The 11,266-nt window shown below is 38.6% G+C and overlaps 1 long non-coding RNA gene across 1 annotated transcript; it reads left to right on the forward strand.

Annotated features, from left to right (window-relative positions):
- The first annotated feature begins 2,247 nt into the window (after nucleotides 1-2,247).
- LOC139027187 (uncharacterized) lies at nucleotides 2,248-8,367 on the forward strand. Its single transcript, XR_011479248.1, has 2 exons — nucleotides 2,248-2,329; nucleotides 7,812-8,367. It is a non-coding gene; the product is annotated as an uncharacterized lncRNA (long non-coding RNA).
- Nucleotides 8,368-11,266: the final 2,899 nt, after the last annotated feature.

An 11,266-nucleotide genomic window follows, 5' to 3' on the forward strand; every position in this document is an offset into this window, starting at 1 on the left:
TCATCACTGGAGTGAACTACATCTATACAGAGTTTAAGTCTAGGTGGAACTACATCTATACAGAGTAACGTCTAGGTTGAAACTGACATCTATACAGAGTAAGGTCATCAGGGTAGGGTTGAACTACATCTAACAGAGTAAGGTCTAGGTGGAACTATACATCTATACGAGTAAGTCATCCAGCGGCTAGGTGGAACTACATCTATACAAGGTAAGTTAGGTGAAACTACATCCTATACAGAGTAAGTCATCAGGGCTAGGTGGAACTACCATCTATACAGGTAAGTCTAGGTGGACTACATCTATACAGAGTAAGTCATCAGGGCTAGGTGGAACTACACTCTATACAAGAGTAAGTCGGTAGGTGGAACTACATCTATACAGGAGTAAGTCTAGGTGGAAAACTATATCTATACAGAGTTAAGTCTAGATTGGAAACTACCATCTATACAGAGTAAGTCAGGTGGAACTACATCTATACAGAGTAAGTAATCAGGGCTAGGTGAACTACATCTATACAGGTAAGTCTAGGTGGAAACTACCATCTATAACAGAGGAAGTCATCAGGTGCTAAGGTGGAACTACATCTAATACAGAGTAGTCATCAGGGCTAGGTGGAACTACATCTATACAGAGTTAAGGCTAGGTGGAAACTACATCTATACAGAGTAATCTAGTAGGTGGAACTACAATCCTATACGGAGTCTAGTGGAAACTCTTAAGTAAGTCTAGGTGGAACTTACATCTATACAGAGTAAGTTCTAGTGGGAACTACATCTATACAGAGTAAGTCATGAGCTGAGATGGAACTGAGATTCATAACGATACTAGTACTACTAAACAGAGATAAGTGTAGGAGAAATCATCTATACAAGTAATGACGTGGCTAAGGTGGAAACTACACTATCAAGAGTAAAGTCTAGGTGATGGACACTACATCTATATACCAGCAGTAAGTCTAGGTGGAAAAGACCAATCTATATCAGGTAAGTTCATCAGGGCTAGCGTGGAACTACAGTCTATACAGAGAGTAGTCTAGGTGGAACTACATCTATACAGAGTAAGTCTAGTGGAACTATATCTATACAGAGTAAGTTCTAGATGGAACTACATCTATACAGAGTAAGTCTAGGTGGAACTACATCTATACAGAGTAAGTAATCAGGGCTAGGTGGAACTACATCTATACAGAGTAAGTCTAGGGTGGAACTACATCTTATACAGAGAAGTTAGGCAGTGGAATCCCAATTCTATACCGAGAGCTAGGCTAGGTGGAACTACATCTATACAGAGTAAAGTCTCAGGTGGGAACTACATCTATACAGAGTAAGTTCTTAGGTGGAACTACATCTATACAGAGTAAGCTCTAGGTGGAACTACATCTATTACAGAGTAATCTAGGTGGAACTATATCTATACAGAGTAGTCTAGATGGAACTTACATCTATACAGAGTAAGTCTAGGTGGAACTACATATATACAGAGTAATAATCAGGCTAGTGGAACTACATCTATACAGAGTAAGTCTAGGCTGGAACTACATCTATACAGAGTAAGTCTAGGTGGAACTACATTCTATACAGAGTAAGTCATAGGTAGGTGGAACTACATCTATACAGGTAAGTCTACGGTGAGAACTACATCTATACAGAGTAAGTCATCAGGAGGGAACTACATCTCATACAGAGTAAGTCTAGGTGAACTACACATCTATACAGAGTAAGTCATCAGGGCTAGGTGGAACTACATCTATACAGTGAGTAAGTCTAGAGTGGAACTACATCTATACAGAGTAAGTCTCAGGCTAGGTGGAACTACATCTATACAGAGTAAGTCTAGGTGAAACTACATCTATACAGAGTAAGTCATCAGGGCTAGTGGAACTACATCTAAACAGAGTAAGTCATCAGGGCTAGGTGGAACTACATCTATACAGAGTAAGTCTAGGTGGAACTACATCCTATACAGAGTAAGTCTAGGTGGAACTACATCTATACAGAGAAGTTTAGTGGAAACTACATCTATACAGAGTAAGTCTAGGTGGAACTACATCTATACAGAGTAAGTCATCAGGTTTAGGTGGAACTACATCTATTACAGAGTAAGTCATCAGGGTTATTTGTAATGACATATTTACAGTCTAGATGGGCGGATTGACATCATGTAACCGCTGAATATGTATCAGAGAAACCAACGTTTTATTCCCTAATAATGATGATAATATCTCTGTATCTCTCTACCTGGTAGGTATGGTGGTGGATTCCTTCTCATTCTCTAACCTCATCAACGGTGTGCCAGAAGATTCTCTACTGAGTTTGAGCTGAAGCAGGTTGGTACTGTGGTCTTGAGCTGAAGCAGGTGTACTTGCCTTGAAGCTAAGCAGGTGGTACTGTGGCCTTGAGCTGAAGCAGGTTGGTACTGTGGTCTTGAGCTGAAGCAGGTTGGGACTTGGCCTTGACTTGAAGCAGAGTGTACTGGCCTGAGCTGAAGCGGTTGGTACTGTGCTTGTGCTGAAGCAGTGTATTGGTTGAGCTGAGAGTTGGACTGTGGTCTTGAGCTGAAGCAGGTTGGTACTGTGGTCTGAGCCTGAAGCAGGTTGGTACTGTGGCCTTTGAGCTGAAGCAGGTTGGTACTGTGAGCCTTGAGCTGAAGCAGGTTGGTACTTGTGGCCTTAGAGCTGAAGGCATGGTTGGTACTGTGGTCTTGAGCTGTTTGTTGGGGGGGGTTACAGTTTCATAAGGTTATACATTAGACTTACAGGTATATGAATGGTTGTCTGTTTGTTGGGGGGGTTACAGTTTTCATAAGGTATAAATGGAGACTACAGGTATATGAATGGTTTGGTCTGTTTGTTGGGGGGGGTTACAGTTTCATAAGGTATAAATTAGACTAGAGGTTATGAATGGTTGGTCTGTTTGTTGGGGGGTTACAGTTTCATAAGGTATAAATTAGACTAGAGGTGTATGAATGGTTGGTCTGTTTTTGGGGTACAGTGTTTCATAAGTTATTAGACTAAGGTATGACTGGATCTGTTGTTGGGGGGGTTACAGTTTCATAAGGTATAATTAGACTACAGGTATATGAATGGTTGGTCTGTTTGTTGGGGGGTTACAGTTTCATAAGGTATAAATTAGACTACAGGTATATGAATGGTTGGTCTGTTTGTTGGGGGGGTTACAGTTTCATAAGGTATAAATTAGACTAGAGGTATATGAATGGTTGGTCTGTTGTTGGGGGGGTTACAGTTTCATAAGGTATAAATTAGACTAAGGTATATGAATGGTTGGTCTGTTTGTTGGGGGGGTTACAGTTTCATAAGGTTATAAATTAGACTAGAAGGTATATGAATGGTTGGTCTGTTTGTTGGGGGGGTTAAGTTTCATAAGGTATAAATTAGACTAGAGGTATATGAATGGTTGGTCTGTTTGTTGGGGGGGGTTACAGTTTCATAAGGTATAAATTAGACTAGAGGTATATGAGGTTGGTCTGTTTGTGGGGGGTACAGTTTCATAAGGTAAATTAGACTAGAGGTATATGAATGGTTGGTCTGTTTGTTGGGGGGGGTTACAGTTTCATAAGGTATAAATTAGACTAGAGTATATGAATGGTTGGTCGTTTGTTGGGGGGTTACAGTTTCATTAAGGTATAAATTAGACTAGAGGTATATGAATGGTTGGTCTGTTTGTTGGGGGGGTTACAGTTTATAAGGTATAATTAGACTAGAGGTATATGAATGGTTTGTCTGTTTGTTGGGGGGGTTACATTTCATTAAGGATAAATATTACTAGAGTTATGAATGGTTGTCTGTTTGTTGGGGGGGTTACAGTTTCATAAGTATAAATTAGACTAAGGTATATGAATGGTTGTCTGTTGTTGGGGGGTTACAGTTCATAAGGTATAAATAGACTAGAGGTTATGAATGGTTGGTCTGTTTGTTGGGGGGGTTACAGTTTCATAAGGTATAAATTAGACTAGAGGTATGAATGGTTGTCGTTTGTTGGGGGGTTACAGTTCATAGGTAAATTAGTACAGTATGAAGGGCTGGGGGTTCAGTTTCATAGGTATAAATTAGACTAAGGTTATGAAGGTTGGTCTGTTTGTTGGGGGGGTTACAGATACAGTTTCAAGGAACCAGAGCTTGTTTTCCTCCGTCTCAAATTAGTTAGAATCTACAACATTGTTGAGTTAGTTAGAATCTACAACATTGTTGAGTTAGTTAGAATCTACAACATTGTTGAGTCAGTTAGAATCTACAACATTGTTGAGTCAGTTAGAATCTACAACATTTTGAGTCAGTTAGAATCTACAACATTGTTGAGTCAGTTAGAATCTACAACATTGTTGAGTCAGTTAGAATCTACAACATTGTTGAGTCAGTTAGAATCTACAACATTGTTGAGTCAGTTAGAATCTACACATTGTTGAGTCAGTTAGAATCTACACATGTTGAGTCAGTTAGATCTACAACATTGTTGAGTCAGTTAGAATCTACAACATTGTTGAGTCAGTTAGAATCTACAACATTGTTGATTAGAATCTACAACATTGTTGAGTTAGTTAGAATCTACAACATTGTTGAGTCAGTTAGAATCTACACATTGTTGGTCAGTTAGAATCTACAACATTGTTGAGTTACGTTAGAATCTACAACATTGTTGAGTTAGTTAGAATCCACAACATTGTTGAGTCAGTTAGAATCTACAACATTGTTGAGTCAGTTAGAATCTACAACATTGTTGAATTAGAATCTACAACATTGTTGAGTTAGTTAGAATCTACAACATTGTTGAGTCAGTTAGAATCTACAACATTGTTGAGTCAGTTAGAATCTACAACATTGTTGAGTTAGTTAGAATCTACAACATTGTTGAGTAGTTAGAATCACAACATTGTTGAGTTCAGTTAGATCTACAACATTGTTGAGTTAGTTAGAATCTACAACATTGTTGAGTCAGTTAGAATCTACAACATTGTGTGAGTTAGTTAGAATCTACAACATTGTTGAGTCAGTTAGAATCTACAACATTGTTGAGTTAGTTAGAATCTACAACATTGTTGAGTTAGTTAGAATCTACAACATTGTTGAGTTAGTTAGAATCTACAACATTGTTGAGTTAGTTAGAATCTACAACATGTTGAGTCAGTTAGAAACTACATTGTTGAGTCAAGTTAGAAACTACATTGTTGAGTCAGTTAGAATCTACAACATTGTTGAGTCAGTTAGAATCTACAAACATTGTTGAGTCAGTTAGAATCTACAACATTGTTTAGTTAGAATCTACAACATTGTTGAGTCAGTTAGAATCTACAACATTGTTGAGTCAGTTAGAATCTACAACATGGTTGAGTCAGTTAGAATCTACAACATTGTTGAGTCAGTTAAATCTACAACATGTTTGAGTCAGTAGATCACAAAGTTGAGTCAGTTAAATCACAACATTGTTGAGTCAGTTAGAATCTACAACATTGTGAATTAGAATATACAACATTGTTGAGTTAGTTAGAATCTACAACATTGTTGAGTCAGTTAGAATCTACAACATTGTTGAGTCAGTTAGAATCTACAACATTGTTGAGTTAGTTAGAATCTACAACATTGTTGAGTCAGTTAGAATCTACAACATTGTTGAGTTAGTTAGAATCTACAACATTGTTGAATTAGAATCTACAACATTGTTGAGTAGTTAGAATCTACAACATTGTTGAGTCAGTTAGAATCTACAACATTGTTGAGTCAGTTAGAATCTACAACATTGTTGAGTCAGTTAGAATCTACAACATTGTTGAGTCAGTAGAATCTACAACTTGTTGAGTCAGTTAGAATCTACAACATTGTTGAGTCAGTTAGAATCTACAACATTGTTGAGTCAGTTAGAATCTACAACATTGTTGAGTCAGTTAGAATCTACAACATTGTTGAGTCATTAGAATCTACAACATTGTTGAGTCAGTTAGAATCTACAACATTGTTGAGTTAGTTAGAATCTACAACATTGTTGAGTCAGTTAGAATCTACAACATTGTTGAGTCAGTTAGAATCTACAACATTGTTGAATTAGAATCTACAACATTGTTGAGTTAGTTAGAATCTACACATTGTTGAGTCAGTTAGAATCTACAACATTGTTGAGTCAGTTAGAATCTACAACATTGTTGAGTTAGTTAGAATCTACAACATTGTTGAGTCAGTTAGAATCTACAACATTGTTTGAGTTAGTTAGAATCTACAACATTGTTGAGTTAGTTAGAATCTACAACATTGTTAGTGTTAGAATCTACACATTGTTGAGTCAGTTAGAATCTACAACATTGTTTGAGTTAGTTAGAATCTACAACATTGTTGAGTCATTTAGAATCTACAACATTGTTGAGTTAGTTAGAATCTACATGTTGAGTCAGTTAGAATCTACAACATTGTTGAGTTAGTTAGAATCTACAACATTGTTGAGTCATTTAGAATCTACAACTTGTTGAGTTAGTTAGAATCTACATTGTTGAGTCAGTTAGAATCTACAACATTGTTTGAGTCAGTTAGAATCTACAACATTGTTGAGTTAGTTAGAATCTACAACATTGTTGAGTCATTAGAATCTACAACATGTTGAGTTAGTTAGAATCTACAACATTGTTGAGTTAGTTAGAATCTACAACATTGTTGAGTTAGTTAGAATCTACAACATTGTTGAGTCATTAGAATCTACAACATTGTTGAGTCAGTTAGAATCTACAACATTGTTGAGTCAGTTAGAATCTACATTGTTGAGTCAGTTAGAATCTACAACATTGTTGAGTCAGTTAGAATCTACAACATTGTTGAGTCAGTTAGAATCTACAACATTGAGTTAGTTAGAATCTAACATGTTGAGTCAGTAAATCTACAACATTGTTGAGTCAGTTAGAATCTACAACATTGTTGAGTTAGTTAGAATCTACAACATTGTTGAGTCAGTTAGACTCTACAACATTGTTGAGTTAGTTAGAATCTAAAACATTGTTGAGTTAGTTAGAATCTACAACATTGTTGAGTCAGTTAGAATCTACAACATTGTTGAGTCAGTTAGACTCTACAACATTGTTGAGTTAGTTAGAATCTACAACATTGTTGAGTTAGTTAGAATCTACAGCATTGTTGAGTTAGTTAGAATCTACAACATTGTTGAGTTAGTTAGAATCTACAACATTGTTGAGTCAGTTAGAATCTACAACATTGTTGAGTCAGTTAGAATCTACAACATTGTTGAGTTAGTTAGAATCTACAACATTGTTGAGTTAGTTAGAATCTACAACATTGTTGAGTCAGTTAGAATCTACAACATTGTTGAGTCAGTTAGAATCTACAACATTGTTCAGTCAGTTAGAATCTACAACATTGTTGAGTCAGTTAGAATCTACAAAATTGTTGAGTTAGTTAGAATCTACATTGTTGAGTTAGTTAGAATCTACAACATGTTGAGTCAGTTAGAATCTACAACATTGTTGAGTTAGTTAGAATCTACAACATTGTTGAGTTAGTTAGAATCTACAACATTGTTGAGTCAGTTAGAATCTACATTGTTGAGTTAGTTAGAATCTACTACATTGTTCAGTCAGTTAGAATCTACAACATTGTTGAGTTAGTTAGAATCTACAACATTGTTGAGTTAGTTAGAATCTACAACATTGTTGAGTTAGTTAGAATCTACAACATTGTTGAGTTATTAGAAGAATCTACAACATTGTTGAGTTAGTTAGAATCTACATTTTGAGTCAGTTAGAAACTACATTGTTGTTGAGTCAGTATTGTGATTTCTACCATGTTTCTATAATTGCAGCTGAAGCAGTTTAAAGAGGACAATGCCCGTGTGGGGTTTGGCTCGGGGACGCTGGCTCTGGAGCAGGCTATTGAGAAGACTACGGCCAACATCAAATGGGTGGCAGAGAACCAGGAGCACGTTATGAACTGGTTCTCCAATGAATGTACGTGAAACACCCCCCCACTACAGCACCGCACTACCAGGCCAGTGGTGATACAGCTTACTGAACCATCAGGGATATACAGACTGCATTAAACAGACCAAAAACATTGGGCTGTGTGTCCCAAATGGCACCCTATTCCCTATATAGTGTGCTACATAGGGCTCTGCTTAAAAGGAGTGCACTACATAGGGAATAGGGTGCTACATAGGGCTCTGGTTAAAAGTAGTGCACTACATAGGGAATAGGGTTCTATTTGGGACAGAGCTGTGCTGTATAATGATGAATAGACTAAAATCATGTTGTTACTTGAATCATGTTGTGTGGTTTATGTGCATCCATTTTGGATTGTCAGTTTTTCCATGTTCTCATGTTCATAAATGTCTGCCAATAAACACTCAATTAATATCGTCAGTTTTCAATCTCTGTCGTGGCTGAATCAGAATTTGTTAGGTAACATAGATAAATAAGATGTTTTATTTACTTTCATAATATGCTTATGTGGGATACTTGTCAGTTAGAATGTCTCTTTTTGTACTATAGGGTTGGCAGTTGCAGTTATCCCTTCTCAGCTAGGGCTTAGTCACTTGGGGCCCAGAGAGGGGAGAGGTCAGGCTTGTCTTCATATGTCAATGTATCTGTTAAACCATGTGATGCTATGAAGAATATCAGAAGGGGAGGAGGAGGCTTGGAAATGTATCTGTAACTATTGTATGTCCCCTCTGAGGTTGCCCTTATCTTGATCTAGTATGTGACCTTAGAGGCTCACTGTCTTTTCTGAGCTTGTCCAGGAGGGGGTGTATTTGAGATGGGAGTATCTAGAATTGACAATTGATATATGCCATTGGATGAGGTAATGTTTTGGTACCAAGCACGAGATTGGAACCTCGTCTTAGGAGACCAAACTGAACGATAATTTATAGCTAATGCTATCTAGCTATGGGATACTCCTCTTTCAAGTAAAAGGTTCTTTGTAATGTTCCTAAGATCTGTTATTCGTCATGTAAGTTGAGAGGGGTGTATCTTTTCTATAAAGGAAACTAATTTTGTAAGGACTCTCAGAGAATTCATTTATAGACACTGAATTGATCTGAGAGTCAAAAAGGGCTATGGTGAAGCTCATATATAATTAAAGATGGACTTTATAATATAACTCTGACTTGTGTGTGGTTTGCTCTCATCGCGTAGTAATACAGGAAATTACCACGACATCTCCCCAATATGTTCCTAGTCTATACTGTCACGCGGAATGACGCTGGAGAGACGAAGCAGGTAAAACGTTCGGTACGTACGGGGAGTTAAACATTTAATTATACCGGACAGAGACGAAGCAGGAACAGCGTCAGAAACAAATACAAAGACAATACCATGCAGCAGAACTGACACATACAGGAAAAAACGGGAGATAAGTGAGTCCAGGTGAGTCCAATAACGCTGATGCGAGTGACGAGGGAAGGCAGGAGTGCGTGATGGATGGCAGGAGTGTGTGATGGATGGCAGGTGTGCGTGATGGTGTGGGTGATGGATGGCAGGAGTGGGTGATGGTGTGGGTGATGGATGGCAGGAGTGCGTGATGGATGGCAGGAGTGCGTGATGCAGGGTAATCTGGCGCCCTCAAGCGCCAGGTGAAGGGAAGAGAGGGAGCAGACGTGACAGATGCCTTCAGTTGGTTGTTGGAAATCGGACAGTTTCCTTCTTTACAGAAGGATGCACTGGATTGCAATAAAAAAGGACAATATCTCAGTAACTACGGTCTAAATAGAAAATGACTCTTTTGATTAAATTATATATATTTTTTAGAACGTGTTGCAGTTGTTATTGTGACTGACCGGCTCTATTTGGACTGAAGTAGCAAGCAAATAGTGTTTTTTACATTGGATAAAAGTAGAGATTCAGACCTAGCGGTATATCATACACTACAGTTGAGGAACAATGGGAAATAATTCTACTTTGAAATTTGATAAACTTGTACGCTCATTTTTGAGAAAATGGCCCTTGAATGTTTTGGTACACCTACTAGAAAGCTCTTCTTTGTCTCCACCCATTCAGTGTCGTTCCCACCCTCTTAAGCCTAAGCCCCACCCATCTCTTTAAGGAATAACATGTGAGGCCATGTGCTAAACAGAGTGAATACTAAACAACCGGGTGTGTACGGTAGTACGGTAGTGTACTAAACAATCGGGTGTGTACGGTAGTGTACTAAACAACCGGGTGTGTACGGTAGTACCAAGAGAGAGATTATAAACCAACTTTCGTTTTGAAATCGTTGGTTTAGTACACTACGGTACTACCGTACACACCGGTTGTTTAGTACACTACCGTACTACCGTACACAACCCGGTTGTTTAGTACACTACGTACTACCGTACAACGACCGGTTGTTTAGTAACACTAAACGGTACTACCGTACACCCGGTTGTTTAGTACACAGGTATACGTACACACCCGTTGTTTAGTACACTACGGTACTCCGTACACACCGGGTTGTTTAGTACACTACGTACTACCGTATACACCGGTTGTTTAGTACACTACCCGTACTACCGTACACACCGGTTGTTTAGTACACTACGGTAACTACCGTACACACCCGGTTGTTTAGTACACTACGGTACTACCGTATACACACCGGTTGTTTAGTACACTACGGTACTACCGTATACACCCGGTTGTTTAGTACACTACGGTACTACCGTATACACCCGTTGTTTAGTACACTACCGTACTACCGTACACACCCGGCTGTTTAGTACACTACGGTACTACCGTACACACCCGGTTGTTATTACACTACGGTACTACATACACCCGGTTGTTTAGTACACTACCGTACTACCGTACACACCCGGTTGTTTAGTACACTACGGTACTACGTACACACCGGTTGTTTAGTACACTACGGTACTACCGTACACACCCGGTTTGTTTAGTACACTACGGTACTATCGTATACACCCGGTTGTTTAGTACACTACGTACTACCGTAACACTACCGGTTGTTTAGTACACTACGGTACTACCGTACACTACCCGGTTGTTTAGTACACTACCGTACACACCCGGTTGTTTAGTACACTACGGTACTACCGTACACACCCGGTTGTTTAGTACACTAACGGTACTACCGTACACACCCGGTTGTTTAGTACACTACCGTAACACCCCGTTGTTAGTACACTACGGTACTACGTATACACACCGGTGTTTTAGTACACTACCGTACTACCGTACACACCCGGTTGTTTAGTAACTACGGTACTACCGTACACCCGGTTGTTTAAGTACACTACGGTACTACCGTACACACCCGGTT

Source organism: Salvelinus sp. IW2-2015, unplaced genomic scaffold, assembly GCF_002910315.2.
Source record: "Salvelinus sp. IW2-2015 unplaced genomic scaffold, ASM291031v2 Un_scaffold8007, whole genome shotgun sequence".
NCBI classification, from domain to species: Eukaryota; Metazoa; Chordata; class Actinopteri; order Salmoniformes; family Salmonidae; genus Salvelinus; species Salvelinus sp. IW2-2015.